General features: G+C 41.7%; 1 long non-coding RNA gene across 1 annotated transcript; it reads left to right on the forward strand.

Moving 5' to 3' along the window:
• Positions 1–410: 410 nt before the first annotated feature.
• Positions 411–4,849, forward strand: LOC116551239. Its single transcript, XR_004268787.1, has 2 exons — positions 411–452; positions 3,781–4,849. It is a non-coding gene; the product is annotated as an uncharacterized LOC116551239 (long non-coding RNA).
• The last annotated feature ends 13,630 nt before the right edge of the window (positions 4,850–18,479 follow it).

Consider the following 18,479-nt stretch of genomic DNA (forward strand, 5'->3'; position numbering starts at 1 on the left):
TTAAGATATTCTAGGATGTTAAAGAAAGAAATTGCCAGTGTGTGTATGAGAACTCAGGACCACTATTTTTATTTCTAAATATTAAAGCTGACTGGGTGTCCTGTGGACCTTGAAAGGTTGACTCCAAAGACACTGGTCTGCTTGGCATCTGCGTTAGGCCACTGGTATAAATAAGGCCAGCTAACAAGTGTTGAGGCATTGCCATGTGTGAGGCACTGGTGAAGATATTTGATGTGAATTTAGTCATTTAATCTTTTTAAAATTGTGGTAAAAAATGCATGACATGAAACTTACCGTCTTAACCATTTCTTTTCTTTTCTTTTTTTGAGATGGAGTCTCACTGTTGTTGCCTGGGCTGGAGTGCAATGGCACCATCTTGGCTCACTGCAACCTGCGCCTCCCGCCTTTCAGGAATTCTCCTGCTTCAGCCTCCCAAGCAGCTGAGATTACAGGTGCCCGCCACCACATCTGGCTAATTTTTGTATTTTTAGTAGAGACGAGTTTCACCATGTTGGCCAGGCTGGTCTCAAGCTCCTGACCTCAGATGATCTACCTGCCTCAGCCTCCCAAAGTGCTGAGACTACAGGCATGAGCCACAGCGCCTGGCCCATCTTAACCATTTTTAAGAGTACAGCTTAGTGGCCTTCAGTACATTCACATTGTTGTGCAGCCAGTTTCCAGAATGTTTTCATCCTCCAAAACTGAAACTCTATATCAATTAATTCCTCCATTCCTCTTCTTAGCCCCTGGCAACCACCATTCTACTTTATGTCTGTATAAATTTGACTCCTCATTATACCTCATATAAGTGGAATCATACAGTATTTGTCCATTTGTGACTGGCTTATTTCATAGATATATGAACACACACGAACACACCATTTTGTTTATCCGTCAATAGACAATAGGTTGCTTTCAACACGTGGCTATTGTGAATAATGCTGCTATAACATGGGTGTGCAAATACCTCTTCAAGATCCTGCTTTCAATTCTTTTGGATATATACCCAGAAGCAGAATTGCTGGATCATATGGTAATTCTATGTTTAATCTTTGAGGACCTGCTATACTGTTTCCATAATGTCTGCACCATTGTACATTTCTACCAGCAATGTATAAGGCTTCCAATTTCTCTGAATCCTCACCAACACTTGTTATTTTCTGTTTTTGTTTCTTAATAGTAGCTGAGAGGTTTTTCCTGACATTAAATACACAGAGTTTTTTCCACACCAACAACCAATTCAACCAATTCTCTGGCACCAACTGGGTGTCCATCCAGCAACTCAGTTCAGTTCTAATACTAACTTCTAAGGTTAGCACAGACCTCATAGGTTAAGGACTCATTCCTATAAGACTGTCCCCTCTTTGGTTGAAAGTCCCAGGGGTCACCAATATTTATGACTGACCAGCTATAAATTTGGAGTTCCCACAACTTCTTCTCAGGCTTGATAATTCAATGGAATGGCTCACAAAATGAACTTAGGAACACTTTACTTAACATTTAGTTTATTATAAAGGATTCATACAACCCAGGAACAGCCAAATGGAAAAGATGCATAAGGCAAGGTACTGGGTGGGGGTTAGGGGGTGGTGGGACAGAGTCCATGTCTCCCATGGGCACCCCACTCTCCCAGAACCTTGATGTGTTCACCAACCCAGAAGCTCTCTCGACCTCATTCTTACGGGGTTTGATTGGTTTTATTATGCAATAGTGATTGATCAAATCATTGGCCATTGCTAATTAAGTTTAATTTTAGGTCCCTCTCCCTACTCCAGAGACTGGGGAGGGAAAGGGGGTGCAGGTAATGGGGGCAGCTGAAGTTTTAATGATGTAATCAAATCACCTGATTGCTTTTTCTAGTGACTAACCCCCAACCTGAAGGTATCTAGGGGGCCCCTGCTTTGAGTCATCTCATTAGCATACCAGACAGTAAATTCCAAGAGTTTTAGGAACTTTGTGCCGGGAACCTGTGGCAAAGACCAAATATTTATTTTTTTTTATACTACAGTAGCCATCCTAATGGGTGTGAGGTGATATCTTATTGTCGTTCTGGTTTGCATTTCCCTAATGATTAGCGATATTGAGCATTTTTTCATGTGCTTGTGGGCATTTATGTATGTCTTCTTTGGAGGAATGTCTATTCAAGCCCTTTGCCCATTTGAATTATATGGTTTTTATTGTTGAGTTGTAATTATATATTCTAGATATAACCTTTTATTAAATATATGATTTGCAAATATTTTCTCCCATTACGTAAGCTCCTTACAAGTCTGTTGATCAGGTCCTTGCATGCACAGAGTTTTAATTTTACATAGTTCAATTTATCTATTATTTTACTTTCCTTGCCTGTGCTTTTGGTATCACATCTAGAAATCATTGCCAAATCCAGGGTCATACAGCTTTTCCCCTATGTTTTCTTCATATCGTTTTAATAGGTTTAGGTCTTATGTTTAGGTCTCTGATTAGTTTTCAGTTAATTTTTGTATATGATACAAGGTAAGGGTCCAACTTCATTCTTTTGCCTTTGGATATTCAGTTTTCCCAACATCACTTGTTGAAGAGATTGTCCTTTCTCCGTTGAATGGTCTTGGCACCCTAATCAATAATTATTTAATTTTTATGTCAACTTTGTGAGATAGATGTCCTCAGATGAGGACACTGACACCCAGAGAGGTTAAATAGCTAGTCCAAAGTCACACTGAGTAAATTCTGGAGTCAAGATTATAACCTAGACTAAACTAAAAACTTTTGTGCATCACAGGACACTATCAAGAGAGTAAAAGACAACCCACAGAGTAGGAGAAAATATTTGCAGATCACACATCTGATAAGGGATTATTATCCAGAATATATAAAGAACCCTGAGAATTCAATAACAAAAAGCCAAACAATCCAATTCAAAAATGGGCAAGGAAATTGAATATATATTTCTCCAAAGAAGATAAATAAATGGCCAATAAAAACACCTGAAAGAATACTCAATGTCCTTCACCATTAGGGAACTACAAATCAAAACTGCAGGGAGCCACCTCTTCACACCAATTAAGATGGCTGGTATCAAAAAACAGAAAGCAACAATGTTGGTGAGGATATATAGAGGCTGGAACACTGTGTATTGCTGATGGGAATGTAAAATGGTGCAGCCCTGTGGAAAACAGTATGGCAGTCCCTCAAAAAAGTAAACATAAAATTACTGTATGATCTACTTCTGGGTGTATGTATAAAAGCATTGAAAGCAGAACTCAAATAGATATTTGTTTACCAATGTTTTTAGCAGTGTTATTCGCTGTAGCCAAAAGGTGGAAATAACCTTAATGTCTACTGACAAATGAATAAACAAAATATGAGATATACATATAATGGAATATTATTAAGCCTTAGAAAGGAAGGAAATTCTGACTCATGCTACAACATGGGTGAGCTGTAAGAACATATGCTCAATGAAATAAGCCAGACATAAAAGGACATATATTCTTCCACTCATATGAGGTAACTGGAAAAGCCACATTTATAGAAACAACAAGTAGACAGGTCATTGTCAGGGGTTTAGGGAGAGAAGAATTGAGAGTTCATGTTTAATGATTACAGAGTTTCGTTCGGGAAGATGAAAACGTTTTAGAGATGGATGGTGGTGATCGTGGCAGGACGATGTGAATGTACTTAATGCCACTGAACTGCATATTGAAAAATGGTTAAATTGCAATCCAGGCAATTTCCTCCACAGCCTACACTCTTAGCCACAGTATTATAGCTGCCTCTCTGGTGTATGGCTTCTTACAGATTTGCAACAAACATGAATCTGGTGGGTGCCCTGTCTCATCCACTGAGATGTCCTCTTCAGCCTGACTACATGGAGGTCCAGTCTGACTTGTACCTGCTCAGTCTTTTGACTTTATCTTCTGGCTCCCTGAGATGTCCCAGCCACCAGAGATCAGAACAAACATTGGTAATCCTTTAGCTTTGTATTCTGGTTTTCCCTTATTATTTGCCTTACTTTATCCCAGTCAGCTTGGTTTTTAGAAATGTGCTTTTCATAGTTTATCCAGCATTTTTAGATGTTCTGTACTGGGAAGAGTCACTCTGAATGTTTAGTTCTCAATATTGGCCCTTAATTATCTGAGATGCTCTTTTCTAATATTATTTGTAACACTTGGGACTCACGAAGACCTACCTAACTCACCTAACAGCAAAAATGATTCAACTCAGTAAGCAATGGTGGTGGTTACTGTTTTGGAGAGGCATATGTTAATTAGAGCAATGCTTCTCAAAGTATCTGAATCATAATCTCCTGCAGGGACTAGTTTGAAATGCAAATCCCAATCTCTCATCTTCTTGAGGTTGTGATTCAGTAGGTCTAGGGTGAAACCCAAGGACCCACATTTTTAACAGTGACTTCTAAGTGCTTTTGATAAAAGTGAACAGCTAACCTACTCTGAGAAATGTAGCTAGCAGAAGACTGGGAAAAACATTCATTTGGAGAGAGGGCTATGTGGACTTTGAGGGCTGCCTTCTCTTTGGAAGAAAAGAACATGGACTTTGGAACCAGACCATCTAATCTGAACTTTGCTCCACAACAATCACCTGTTAGATCTTGAGCAAGAGTCTTAAACATATTTGTGCCTTAGCTTCCTTATGTTAGATGGAGTTAATAATACCTTTTTATAAGTTTGATATGAGAATTAAATGTGATAATAGATATTAAGCATCTTGTAGACTTTTTGCTAAACATAGCTTTTAAATTCACACATTTATTTTAACTCATGCTGAAACCCTGCCAAAATGACAAGAAAGGAATACAAAAAGGCGTACGTGTCCAAGCCCAAGGAAAATGAGAAAAGTAGAAAACAGTTAAAAAAAAAAAATTAGAGAATAGAAATTGAATGGAAGCAGAGCAGATATTCAGTGAGTACTCACCTTTCCACGCTGATACGACCTCACTGATTATAAGCAGTGTGTGTTCTGTGCTCCTGCCCTCCTTGTAGTTAAATATTTTCACGGTCATCCCTGAACAGAGGAATGGCAATTGATTTAGCAAGTTGAACATAAACCTAAGAAAGTTAAACCTAACTGCCTGAGGAAAGGGATGCCAAGGAGAGGGAACCAATTTATTCCAGAGAACACCAGCAAAGTTCAGCACCAAACATCATGCAGAGCTGGGATGAGGAGGAAAGACTCAAAACAGGGAGACTGGTTAAAGAAACATGTGTTGGAGAAGATTTAGACTCAGAATCAGAATTCTTATCTGCAACTCCGAAGTCAATAAGACAATGAAACAACTCTCAAAATGTAGGAGAAAATGTTTTCCAATGAAGTATTCAATAACAAACTATTAATCACGATATTTTTAGATATGAAAGGTCTCACAATTTTACTTTCTATGTTCTCTTTCTCAGTAAGTTACCAGATAATGTGTCCTATGAAAATTGGAGAAAGAGAGAGAGGAAAAAAAAAACAAAAACAAATTTCTGTTGTTTTAAACAATCCAGTCTGTGGTACTTTGTGTTATGGCAACCCTAGCAAACTAAGACAACAGGGTTAGCAAACAAGCCTCAAAGCTTCATTTGCAGAGCACATATCTTATTCTTCAGACTGTATATTTAGTTGGGAGCCTTGATAGGAGGGCTGATGAAGATTTTAGGGATGATTTAAGTCTCCCAAAACTATCACTTGGTATTGCCACTGGCTAGATGCCAAACTGGATGAGTGCAGTGAAATTAATGTTTTAAAGTTATTTCACAGCCAGGCTTGGTGACTCATGCCTGTAATCCCAGCACTTTGGGAGGCCGAGGCAGGCGGTGGATCACCCGAGGTTGGGAGTTCAAGACCAGCCTGACCAATATGGAAAAACCCTGTCTCCACTAAAAATACAAAATTAGTCAGGCACGGTGGAGTATGCCTGTAATCCCAGTTACTCCAGAGGCTGAGGAAGGAGAATCGCTTGAACCCACAAGGTGGAGGTTGCAGTGAGCCAAGGTTGTGCCATTGCACTCCAGCCTGGGCCACAAGAGCAAAACTGTCTCTAAAAAAAGTTACTTCACATGCATAAGCTTGTTATGCAATATATTTTAGGGACAGTAACATCTCTACACCACTGTGTAGTAAAAGCCTTCAGTGTTTCTCTATTTCATAAAAGAATCAGATATGAAGCCAAGAGAAGTAGGTCTCCAAGCCTATCCTTCTAATAAATCTTCATAAGACTGGCTACAGTAAGACATCACCCATTGACATCTCATGTCTCTGTTTTGTGTCTGATTTTTTGATACTTAAGATCAAATTATTTAATTTCTTCTTCTTTTTTTTTTTTTTTTTGAGTTGGAGTTTTCTCTTGTCCCCCAGGCTGGATTGTTGCCCAGGCTGGCATGCAGTGTAGCCCACTGCAACCTCCACCTCCCGAATTCAAGTGATTCTCCTGCCTCAGCCTCCTGAGTAGCTGGGACTACAGGTATGCACCACCATGCCCGGCTAATTTTTTTGTGTTTTTAGTAGAAATGGGATTTCGCCAGGTTGGGCAGGCTGGTCTCGAACTCCTGACCTCAGGTGATCTGCCTGCCTCAGCCTCCCAAAGTGCTGGGATTACAGGCGTGAGCCACCATGCCCGGCCAATTTAATCTCTTCTACCTCATTATTTGCTTTTGAAATTTACCAGTTCTCTTTAGTTTCATTTCTTCTAGCTGTCCTGGAAAGACTTTTCAATAACTCACAGAAAATCATCAGGCCCATATCCTCCCCCCACAAATAACAAATTAAGATTTCAGAATTAGCACTTGGTAATTCACTTGAATTTTTGGTTCCTTTTTAAGCTTTATTTATTTATTCATTCATTCATTCGAGACGGAGTCTCTTTGTCGCCCAGGCTGGAGTGCACTGGCATGATCTCAGCTCACTGCAACTTCCACCTCTGGTTCAAGCAGTATTCCTGCCTCAGTCTCTCGAGTAGCTGGAACTACAGGCACCTGGCATCACACCTGGCTAAGTTTTGCATTTTTAGTAGAGATGAGGTGTGGTCATGTTGGCCAGGTTTTCTAGAACTCCTGACAGGTAATCCACCTGTCTCAACCTCCTAAAGTGGTCCTTTTTTTTTTTTAAGATGGAAATTCATTTGTTTACGTAGATGCCATAAGTTCAAATTCTACTTCCAAATCTGTTTCACATCTGCCCAGGTCTTTTCATCTCTAGCCTAATGGCATGTCCGTATCTCTGAAGATTTACTACAGTAACTTCTTGTGTTCCCCTCCTGCCCTTTTTTTCTTTTCTTTTCTTCTTCTTCTTCTTCTTTTTTTTTTTTTTTTTTTTGATAGAGTCTCGCTCTGTTGCCCAGGCTGGAGTACAGTGGTGCAATCTCAGCTCACTACAACCTCTGCCTCCCAAGTTCAAGTGATTCTCCTGCCTTAGCCTCCCGAGTAGCTGGAATTACAGGCACCTGCCACCACACCTAGCTAATTTTTGTATTTCTAGTAGAGACAGGGTTTTACAATGTTGGTCAGGTGATCCACTGATCTCAGGTGACCCACTGCCCTCGGCCTCCCAAAGTGCTGGGATTACAGGTGTGAGCCACTGTACCTGGTCTGTTCCCCTTTTATATTTGCATTCCCTCCACAGAAAATAATGAACCATATGATTCTGCTTCCTAAAACTATTAATCAGATTCACTTCCGATAAAATGTAACATGCTTAATATGGCCTACTAGGCTGTTCTTAATTGGACTCCAGTCATCCTCATCTCCTGCCACTATTCTTTTCAAACGCTGTACCCTAGTCACATGGTCTCAGGTTCTTCAATACATCAAGCTGTTTCCTCCTCAGGGCCTTTGCACATGCTGTTCCTTTTACCTACCATGCTCTTTTCTCTACTGTTTAGTCTCTACTATAATTACAGTTACATTTCACTTGTTTTGTCTATAGGTTAGAAAAATTAAAAGCTAATAAATAGCATTTAAGAAATGATTTTGTGCATATGAGTAATTATAAAAACAAGTAGTAAGAAATGAAAACATACGTGTACAAAAGACTTGCACTTAAATATTCATAGGGCTTTATTCTGAATATCTCCATGTTGTAAACAACCCAAATTCCATCAGCAGAAGAATAGATAAACAAAATGTGCTATATTTGTACAATGCACTATTAACAACAAAAAAGAGAACCTCGAATACATGCAACCTCATGAGCCTCCAATGTAATATATTGAACCAAAGAAGTCAGATATATTAATAGAAGAGTGCTTACAGTATGATTCTTTTTTATGATTTTTTTTTTTTTTTTTTTTTTTTTGAGATGGAGTCTTGCCCTGTCACCCAGACTGGAGTGCAATGGCACCATTTGAGCTCTGCAACCTCCACCTCCCAAGTTCAAATGATTCTCTGCCTCAGCCTCCCGAGTAGCTGGGATTACAGGCGCCCACCACCATGCCCAGTTAATTTTTGCATTTTTAGTAGAAATGGGGTTTCACCATGTTGGCCAGGATGGTCTTGAACTCTTGACTTCGTGATCTGTCCACCTTGGCCTACCAAAATGCTGGGATTACAGGTGTGAGCAACTGTGCCCGGCCATGATATGATTCTATCTATGTGAAGTTAAAAGGCAAGCAAACCAATCTATAGCTATGGCAATCAGAACAACATTGCCTGTGGGTGTGTGTGTAGGGCATGAGCATTGGCCTGAAACAGCACAAGGGAACTTCCAGGGGTGATGCAAATGTTCTGTATCCTGCTTTGGGTAATAGTTGCAAAGGTGTTTGCATTTGCCAAAACTCATTAAGCTGTACACTGAGCTGTGCTTTTTATTATCTATGAAATATATCTCAAAGAATAATATAATCTTATGTTTTTATAACTTGGCTGCTCAAAAGAGACAGTTTCAAGAATCGAGTCCAATGAATCATTTTATTTTCTTTCTAGTTTCCTTCTTCTGGATCATACTCAAAGCTCATGTATGTTGTTAATGTGAGAGGTTATCACACATGCTTCCCTATAGGACTGTTATTTTACATGTTATTTTATGATCTCACCTATTTCATTTTCAAGCCTACATCAAATTAGAAGTAGCTGAAAAGTACAATGAGGCACATTGGTAATAGTAGGGTGATACCTTGACAGCAAAAGTGGAAAAAAAAACACAACAAAAACTAAAAGTATGACCTAAGAATTAAAAAAAAGTGTGGGCCTAGAATATGCTCTATTTTAAATGTGAGGAAGGATAAATACATGAAAATTCCATAGAGAACAGTTTAGAAAATATTTTTTGTTTTGGTGCTCAAAGGGCTAAAACGTCAGATATCTGTATTAATCCAGGCAACGATTAAAGCCACTCCATGGTAGAGCCTAGGACTTGTGGTAAAAGAGCAACCTTCAAGAAAATAACTGACATTAAACAACTGAGTGGAGCTTCAGGCAACTACAACGAGTCACGTAATACCAACAAGTAATGACTTAGCACCAATACTGCCCACGTGTCGTTCTCTTATTGCTGTAATGATGCTGAGTAATTCAGAGAGCATGTGCTTTCCTTGAGTCACGTGGGTGGAAGCACTTCATAGGGTGAGTCCATAAAAGAGTCTTGCTAGTTCAGGTGCAGTGGCTAATGCCTGTAATCCCAGCACTTTGGGAGGCCGAGGTGGGCGGATCATAAGGTCAAGAGATCGAGACCATCCTGGCCAACAAGGCGAAACCCCGTCTCTACTAAAAATACAAAAATTAGCTGGGCGTGGTAGCATGCACCTGTAGTCCCAGCTACTCGGGAGGCTGAGGCAGGAGAATTGCTTGAACCTGGGAGGGAGAGGTTGCAGTGAGCCGAGATCACACCACTGAACTCCAGCCTGGCACCTGGCGACAAAATGAGACTCTGTCTCAAAAAAGAAAAAAAAATGAAAGAAGGTCTTGCTCGTTCTTCTGAAAGCAAACCATTCTAAATAGGCTGTCAGAGAGTTTTCTGCATTATTTCTACTCTATATTTATTTTTGTTTTTATTTTTTATATTTTGTAGAGACAGGGTCTCGCTATGTTGGCCAGGCTGGACGTGAACTCCTAGCCTTACGTGATCCTCCCACCTTGGCCTCCTAAAGCACCAGGATTACAGGAATAAGCCACCATGGTGGGCAATTTTTTTTTTTTTTTTTTTTTTTTTTTTTAGGAGATGAGGTCTCACTTTGTCACCTAAGCTGGAGTGCAGTGGTAGATCAGAGCTCCCTGCAGCCTTGAATTCCTGGGTTTAAGCAATCCTCTTGCCTCAGCCTCCCAGTTAGCTAGGACTACAGACACAAGCCACGATGCCCAGCTCAGCCCTCTGAAGATTTGATCAGAGAAATTTTCTAGTAAACTTGATAAAAGGAGAAAAAAACCCACCAAACTTCCTATAACAAATACTGTACAAGGAGAGGTAAAGTGTTAAAGACATTTTGTTGTGTTGAAGAAGCTTGATGAGTAGAATTTTGAAATAAGAGAAAAAGATGGAATGGTCAAGAGGAAGAGACCTGATTTTAAAGACTAAAGAAAATCTTGCCAAAATTAGATAGAATAATGAAAAGGGGAACCCTCCTAGTTTGAGGTATTGCATCCCTGAACTCAGATTTCTATTTTTATTAGATGCTCTGTTTCTGCAGGAATGAAGGTCCCATGGAAGAGTTCTCACAGGGAGGCAGATGCTGTTGGAAGGAGAGAGCCTGGAATGTCCGTGGTGGTTAAGAGAAATGTGTATGTGGGCGTGTGGGAGGGTGTCAAGGGAAGTGATCACTGCCAAGCTGTTTTGTTGTTTAACTGCCAAAGCATTCTCGAGATATTCTTCCTAGTTGCTAGGATTAGAGAGCTGGTAAGTTTCAACAATACCTCTATCTATTCCAAGTACAAGCACTTTTTTTGGTAAACATAATTTTAATTCTAAAAAGACAATAACATTAAGGAAGCTTTGAAACAAAATGACCACTCATAATTCCATTACTCTTTAGTAGGTGATACTGTATTGTGTTTTCTTCTAGTCCAAATACTCTCTTTAACAAGACTTTTGGGTAAGTTTCCTCTTGGCATAATATCCGCTAAAGCAGTTTCTAACACCCAACAAGCTGGGAACAATTCTACATCACTCTGCCTCTAGGGGGAAAGTTGAATGTCAGAGATAAATTATTAATACCTACAAATATAATTTCATGACTATTTGCAAGATTCTCCATTTCCACAACTGCTGATCAGTGACTGTGTAGCTTGCCGAAGTAAAGGAAGGCAAACATTGTGGGTGAGAACCTCTCCATAGTTCTCCAGAACAGATGAGGGGTCATCCATCCTAATTCACTGTTTAGTAAGAAAACTGAGGCCCAGAAAGGTCACAGAGCTAATAAGTGCTAGAGCTCAGACTTGAACCAAGGCCTTAAAAAATAAGACTTATGGAAAAGTTACAAAAATAGTGCAGAGAGTTTATGTATAACTTTCACCCAGCTTTCCCTAATGTCAATAATTACGCATAAAGATCAAAACCAAAAAATTAACGTCATTAACATTGGTACAATACTATTAAATTACAGACCTAATTTGAATTTTATGAGTTTTCTCCCTAGTGTCTTTTTTTTTTTTTTTTTCGTGTTGTTGGATCTAATTCAGAATCCCACATTGCACTTAGGTACCACTTGTCAGTCTTCTCCAATCTGGGAGAGTGTCTCAGGCTCTGCCTTCTATGACCTTGACCCTTTTGAAAAGTATTGGTCAGGTATTTTGTAGAATGTCCCTCAGCTGGGGTTGTCTGGTGTTCTCATGATTAGGTTGAGGTTATAAATGTCTAGAGAGAATATTACAGAGGGGAGGTGCCCTTCTCAGTGCATCATATCAGAAAGTGCACGACGTTGATGTCCATTAACCTCGGTCACTTGGTTAAGATGGCATCTGTCAGGTTTCTCCACCGTAAACCTACTACATTTTCCTTCGTGAATGATAGTTATCTTAGAGGAGACACATTGATACCCTGTTATACCTCAAACTTTCACCCATGGATTTGAGACTACCAGTAGATCTTGCCTGCAACAATTATCATTGTGTTGTCTACCCAACAGTTACTTTGTATTTTCCTCATTTCTCCTGTGTTCATTAATTACAATTCTCCTGTAAGGCAGAGGTATCACTTCTCCCCCATTTATTTATGTATTTACTCATTCACTTATTTATTTCTATTGATATGTATGGACTGATGGATATTTATTTTATTCAACTAGATTAGAATCAAATACTATCGTTATTTTTTTGCTCAAATTGTTCCAGCTTTGGCCATTGGGAACTCCTTTGGGTGGGCTCTTGTATCGATGTGACCCTATCATTGAGGGGTAAGCTGTTGTTGTTTTGAGTCCTTCCTTGTTTTCTGACATCACAAGATTTTCATGCTCAATTAGATTTTCCCTCACCCAGTCCTAGAATCAACCACTTTTCCAAGGAAGTCTACGAACCAAGACCTTTTGATGTAAACTTCTTATACTCCTTCCATTGGCTCATGTTACATCTGAAACAATTTCGACTTGAATGCTGTACAAAGTTTTTCAAAAATATGCTGCCAAGCCAGGTGGAGTTTGTACTTGCTGAGTTTGTTCTAGTTGTCAAACATCATTTATGTTACTCACAGTGCTCCTCCGTCCACTCTGTTTGTACCACCAGGATGATCCAGACCTGAGAAGATGAGAGGATACGGAAGTGCATTAAAGTGTAGACAAGGGTTTGGCTGTAAACAGAGGTGCCGTGGATACAGATAATGACGTAGACAGGAGGCTGGGAGAATCCCTAGACGGAACTCAAATATACACACCTAAATTCTTTTTGCTTCATCACTATGCAAATAAAAAACACAAAGGTTTTTAAAGCAAGTTCAGAACTTTTGAAGTTTAATTTTTTTCTGGCCCTTCTTGACTCTGCCTGTAGGGAAAGTGCTCTCTCTGACTTCACCGTCTCTTCTCTGTCTCTCCCCACCTCAAATTGCCTCCATCAGCTGTCTGGGCTGGTTAGGGGGTCATGGCAAGCCTGTTTCTCAATGAATCTCATACTCACCGAGTGTGTATTATTATATGGCCCGTGTTAGGGATGAATACAATTAAATACATGCATGTTACATGAGAACAGTTAAATTCATGGGTATTAAGAGAAAGACTGGAAACAAAAAAACTCTAGATTTCCAATCTTTTGCATAAATAATAGGATTTTACGAGAAAAAAAAAAAAAAACTTAGAACTATTCCAAATAGATGAGCATGAAATGTCTGCAGTAAGTCACATCTTTCATTTCAGAATCTAAGAACACCTGAGAGTAACAACCACACGGTTTCGTGGGGTACATTATAAGCACAAGATTGTTTTTGTGCTCTATGCATAGTAATTCCATATATTTTCTACAAAGGTGACACTATACTTTTTCTATATACTTGTCTGTGTGTGTGCATGGATGCGCATGGTGTCTGTGTTTGTGTGTGTGTGTGTGTGTGTGAGAGAGAAATAGAGAGAGAGGGAGGAAAGGGGAGAAAGAGAGAGAGATGACATACTAGTTTCTTATTTTTACAGGAAATTTAATACATGTCAGCACAAATCTAGACTGAAACTGACTCATTTGGCAGGAAGAATACGTTTACATGCCAGAGTAAACAGAGAATGGGGTGAGATCTCAAGAAAAGGGAAAGAGTGGGAAGGCAGTTTACAATTTAAGATATGAATAGAGGTGCCTTATTAAAATTGTTTCCAATTTCTCCTAGTCATGTTGAATTTTTATCCTGACCTCCGCAGCTTCAAATATCTAGAAAATTTCCTTCTCCCCTCCGATCCCAACAACCATCGAGCCATCAAGTGTAACCTATTCTACCTCCTCTACATCTTGTGCACTTATCTCCTCCTTTCTATCCCCACAGGCACCCACCTGGTTCAGGCCCTCACCAAGTTATGTCTGGACTATTGCTGTAGTCTTATTCTCATTCTTGACTGCCTCTGAATTATTCATCCCTTGAAACTCATCCCAAGCATCTTCTCTTACTCAATAAGAGCCAGCCATTTCTCTCTTGGTGCAACCAGCAAACCTGGTGTAAACCCATTCTGTAATTCTGCCCTGAATGTATTCTGATTAATAGTTTACATACTTTTCTCTCCTACTTGACAGAGGCTGTGAGCTTCTTGAGGAGTGGGGATTGTGTCCTCTATATTTTTGTATACCAATGCCTAACAGTGTTGGACAAACTAAGTGTTTGGTCAATGAATAAAAAAATGAATACATAAGCGGGTCAATGAATGAACAAATCCACTCAGTTCACTGACAAAATATTAACTAGTAAACTACTCACTGTCAATCCAGCAAATGTTTCTCCCTGGGGCCAAGAATTTATTACATGGAAAATCGTCTCCCTTAAGATGACATCTTACAAGCTGTAGTTTCTCTTCTGTAAATAAATTGTGTTTTTCAAAATATCAAGAGTTATATTTCCTTTTTGAGGGCATTTGTAGTTCTTGGGCCTCATATCTCCATCTCGTGAAGCAAATTGGTAATACAACAATTAAGATACCTGGGTATGAATATAAGAAACGCAGCCGGGCGCGGTGGCTCACGCTTGTAATCCCAGCACTTTGGGAGGCCAAGGCGGGTGGATCACAAGGTCAAGAGATCGAGACCATCCTGGTCAACATGGTGAAACCCCGTCTCTACTAAAAATACAAAAAGTCAGCTGGGCATGGTGGCACGTGCCTGTAATCCCAGCTACTCAGGAGGCTGAGGCAGGAGAATTGCCTGAACCCAGGAGGCGGAGGCTGCGGTGAGCAGAGATTGCGCCATTGCACTCCAGCCTGGGTAACGAGCAAAACTCCGACTCAAAAAAAAGAAAAAAAAAAAAAGAAACACAGTTGTGAAAAAATTATTCATAGGAAATTACCCTTCCTTTTCCAAGGTTCAAAAACCTAGAATTGTATCTAATTTGTATGTTCCAGAGTTCAGCAAGCTCTTTCTTTCCCAAATAGCCTATTTCTAAATATCTGGACAGTGGACAGTGTCATGCTATTGGAAAATATATGGGTATATAAAAAACTTATGATTACTGATATTTCTTAACACAAATATTATTTAGATTTGTTATAGAATAACAAGAATAAAATTTTTATAAATTATGCCAACAATCCTATCCGTTTAACAAATATTTAAAAAGTGTTTATTTTTGTTTTTGTTTCCTTCAACTTATTTTAAATTCCAGGGTACATGTACAGGATGTGCAGGTTTATTGCATAGGTAAATGTGTACCATGGTGGTTTGCTGCACAGATCAACCCATCACCTTAGTATTAAGCCCAGCATCCATTAGCTATTCTTCCTGATGCTCTCCCTCCGCCATCAGGCCTTCCCCGAAAAAGGCCTTAGTAAGTGTTGTTCCCGGCCATGAGTCCATGTGATCTCATTGTTCAGCCCTAACTTCTAAGTGAGAACATACGGTGTTTGGTTTTCTGTTCCTCTGTTAGTTTCTGAAGGTAACAGCTTTGCATGGGTTTTGTGTGTGTGTGTGTGTGTGTGTGTGTGTGTGTGTGTGTGTGATCTTTCTTGTTGATGCTGTTGTTGTTGCTTTCTGTTTGTTTTTCTTTTAACAGGCCACTTTTCCGCTGGGCTGCCGTGGTTTGCTGGGGGGTTGCTGCAGACCCTAGTTGTCCAGGTTTTCCCCTTTCCTGGAAGTATCATCAGTGAAGGCTGCAAAACAGCAAAGATGGCAGCCTGCCACTTCCTCTTGGAGCTCCACCCAGGGTGGGTACTGATCTGCTGCAGGTACAGATGCTCCTGTAGGAGGTGTCTGGACACCCCTGTTGGGAGGTCTCACCCAGTCAGCAGGCACAGATTCAAGGGCCTGCTTAAAGAAGCAGTCTGGCTGCTTTTTGGTAGAGCAGCTGTGCTGCATTGCGGGAACCCTTCCTGGACTCTCCAGAGCCAGCAGACTGGAAAGACTAAGTTGATTGAACCACAGAGACGTCCACTGCCCCCCGCCCCCCGCCTCCCACCACCCCTGACCAGGGACTCCAACCCAGGGAGAGATCAGAGTTCTGTCCATATAATCCTGTCTGGAGTTGCTGAAATTCCCACAGGGAAGACCCGCCTAGTGAGGAGGGATGGGTCAGGGTCCCACTTAAAGAGGCAGTCTGGCCACAATTTGGCACAGCAGCTGTGCTGTGTTGTTGGGGATTTCTCCTCCTCGCCAGGACCACCTGGAATCCCAGGAGCCAGCAGGCTACAACAGCTGAGTCAACCTAACCGCAGAAATGGCAGCCATCCCATGCCACACCGCCCCTTAATTATATAGGCTCCATGCTGCTCACAGGTGGACCATTGTCCTACCCGGCATTTCTCTATTCTCTGTGGGTCAAGCCATCTGCCTAGTCAGTCCCAATGTGAGAACCTGGATATTTCAGTTGGTGCTGACTCACTGTTTCACTCTTTTCCATGAGAGCCATGGACCACAGTGCTTATAATTAGCCATCTTCATCTCTCCCCCGGCGCCCCCCCCAGGTAGGGCACATTGGGAGCCAGATGTAGGGCTGAGTGCCCCACAGGGTCGTGCGGTGAGCCTTATGCTGTGCTGAGGCGCAGGATCCGAGAAAAAAAGAGACAGGACACAAAAGTACAAAGAAAATGCAGCTGGGTTCGGGGTGCCACGCCACCTATAAGCAGAGTCAGGCAAGGTCAGCAAGGCCGGCGAGGCAAGGCCGGCGAGGCAAGGCCGGCGAACGGCTGGCGAGGCCCCGAATATCCAGAAGCATGAGTATTTATTGTGTATAGGATAGGGCGTAGGGCAGTGAGTGAAATCATCTTTAAGGATAGTGATAGGGTCGTGAGCAATAAAACATAGGGTCCACCCCCATCAGGTCACCTAGGCCAGGAGGTGGACAGTGTGCAGCAAGGGGCCCGTTCCCACAAAGGCAAGTGCCGTGTGCAGTAAGGGGTCCACCCCCATTAGGTCACCAAGGCTTGAAGGTGGGCCGTGCGACGTGAAGAGGGTGCAGGGTGTGATACTTCTATCTATGGGAAACTACTTCTAAGAAGATTTATGGGAGGATGCTTTAAGTCACATAGCAGTGACAGAGCTGTCAAGGTTACCGCCACCTTCTGGCAGCTTCCAATGGATTCTATGGGAAGATGCTTTTCAAGCAGCACAGTAGCAAGAGCTGATAAAGTTCACAGTCACCAAGGTGGATTGCCGTTCTGAGAGCAGCCTTCGACAAGAACTGGAGGAAGGTCCTACAACTCCTTTATCAGGAGGAGTGGTTCTCGCTCCAAGCCCGCTATACAGCAGGTATCTTTACGATACTGAAAGCTGCCGCCTGGGCCATGGATTCTTGTCCTGGTATAACTGTCTTTCCCTTAATTCATGCTCTGCACTGTGTCTGCTGTAGGAATTCCTCCGATTATAAGCTAAGATATAATTATAGGTATATATGTAGGGAAATATTCTTTAGGCACTCATACTATCAACTATTATATGATTATATATAGAGGATTATATAAAGGGAGTCTTCAAGCCCTATTTCTATAAACTAATATATGATTATGTAAAGGATATATAGAAGGAAATAGCTGAGTAGTAACACTATAAAGTGAGATATTCCTCAAGCCCTAACTGTGCCAGGGTTCTGCTTAGCTTTCATTCCTCGGTGCCTATATGGGAGGTTACCCACACCCCCACCTCCGCTTTTTTTTTTTTTGAATCAGAGTCTCGCTCTGTTGCCAGGCTGGATGCAGTGGCACAATTTCGGCTCACTGCAACCTCTGCCTCCCAGGTTCAAGCTATTCCCCTGCCCCAGCCTCTGGAGCGGCTGGGACTAGGTGTGCACCACTACTCCCAGCTAATTTTTTATTTTTTGTGGATACAGGGTTTCGCTTATTGTCCAGGATGGTCTCCATCTCTTGGCTTTGTGATTCGCCCACCTCGGCCTTCCAAAGTGTTAGGATTACAGGCGTGAGCCACCGCGCCCAGCCGAGGGACACCTCTTTCAAAATAAAAGAAAGGGGCCGAGTGCGGTGGCTCATGCCTGTAATCCCAACACTTTGGGAGGTGGTGGCGGGTGGATCACCTGAGGTCAGGAGTTCAAGACAAACCTGGGCGTGGTGGCGCCCGCCTGTAATCCCAGCTACTCGGGAGGCTGAGGCAGGAGAATCGCTTGAACCCGGGAGGCAGAGGTTGGAGTGAGCTGAGATCGTGCCACTGCAGCCTGCCTGCCAAAAGAGCGAGACTCTGTCTCAAAAAAATATCTATATATCCCTCTAGGAGACTTTGTCTTGGCCCTTTCTTCATTCCAGCAGTGTTCACACTGTGCAGTGACTTTCGCTTGCTCGTCTTGTCTTCTTCGAGGTCGCGGCCCCTGTGTGTCTGCTCACAAAACCCCAGTTTAGCCTGTGGTTGATGCTCACTGACCGTTTGGCAGAAGGAAGGAACCACGCGCGGTAGCTCCGGCAGGAGGCGCTGCGCAGCGGGACCCACGCCGGGGGCGGGACCCACGCCGGGGGCGGGACCCAC

This window comes from Sapajus apella, unplaced genomic scaffold (genome assembly GCF_009761245.1).
Source record: "Sapajus apella isolate SASKATOON/1434 unplaced genomic scaffold, GSC_monkey_1.0 scaffold9, whole genome shotgun sequence".
Taxonomy (NCBI): domain Eukaryota; kingdom Metazoa; phylum Chordata; class Mammalia; order Primates; family Cebidae; genus Sapajus; species Sapajus apella.